This window comes from Limulus polyphemus, unplaced genomic scaffold (assembly GCF_000517525.1).
Source record: "Limulus polyphemus unplaced genomic scaffold, Limulus_polyphemus-2.1.2 Scaffold2825, whole genome shotgun sequence".
NCBI lineage: Eukaryota > Metazoa > Arthropoda > Merostomata > Xiphosura > Limulidae > Limulus > Limulus polyphemus.
The window spans coordinates 64,020-65,061 of record NW_013668435.1 but is presented as its reverse complement, the minus strand read 5'-3'; the positions used below and the strand labels follow the sequence as shown (position 1 = coordinate 65,061).

The 1,042-nt window shown below is 27.1% G+C and overlaps 1 protein-coding gene across 1 annotated transcript in view; it reads right to left on the bottom strand.

The window, feature by feature from the left end:
* LOC106468002 (very-long-chain enoyl-CoA reductase-like) overlaps positions 1-1,042 on the bottom strand; it is a 25,748-nt gene that overhangs the window by 22,658 nt on the left and 2,048 nt on the right. The window lies entirely within an intron of this gene.

The following is a 1,042-nucleotide window of genomic DNA, read 5'->3' as shown; positions in this document are numbered from 1 at the left end:
TGGGTATAATAAAGGTTAAAAGAAGTAAACACTATAAAATGTTGTGGGTATAATAAAGGTTAAAAGAAGTAAACACTATAAAATGTTCACGAGTGAAACAATATATTATACAAAAAAACTACTTTAATGAAAGTTTCATTATAATGTGATTATTTGAATAAATCTTAGGAAAATATTTATCACAATTTGAGTTTTTACCATTATAATTTAATGGTGTAACTTAAATTACACCCCCCCCCCCCACCCATTTGATTCTTGTACCAATTATAATGTTATACAGTTTCTGTTTAAAGCTGTAAAACCTTCACATACTATGAAAGTTTTATAATTAAATATCCAAGATCTAATATTTATAAAAGAGAGGGCATAGTATAAGCTCACCTTAAGTTGAAAGGTAACATTTTCATTACAGTAAATGACTTCATTCTTATAAAACAAATGAAAAACTGATAGTAACATCATTTATAAAACTTTACATGTCATCAAAATTTTACGATTATTCCCAACATTTGATTAGATCACCTGTTGTCAAATTAAAGAAATATTACATGTAAAAAAAAAAAAAAATTCTTGTATCTATGTGCAACTGTCATATTTCAAACATGAGATTCTAAAAACAAAATTTAGTCAGAAGGAAAATCTTTTAACTGTAGATGTAAGCAAACAAGGAAAATTAGTTTAATCCTTGAAGCACAAGGAAAGAGTGTACAAGTGGAGATAAACATGCAAAAGTCTCCGGGGCCATGACTATACTTTAAAAATTATAACTGGATAGAATAGAGGGCAGAGAATTATTTGAAGGCTTGTATATATACTGCTCTCCAATATTAATTTGTTACAAATAATGCTATTTAGTTCTCATATGAATAAAAAATTGTAAAAGTTTACAATTTAAGCTTCCTTGTTTGTGTGTGTGTGTGTGTGTGTGTGTGTGTGTGTGTGTGTGTGTGTGTGTATATATATCGTGTTCTCGTCTATAGTAAAGTAATTATTATAAATAATAATATATTATTATTTAGTTACTTATACGTATAAACCTAAA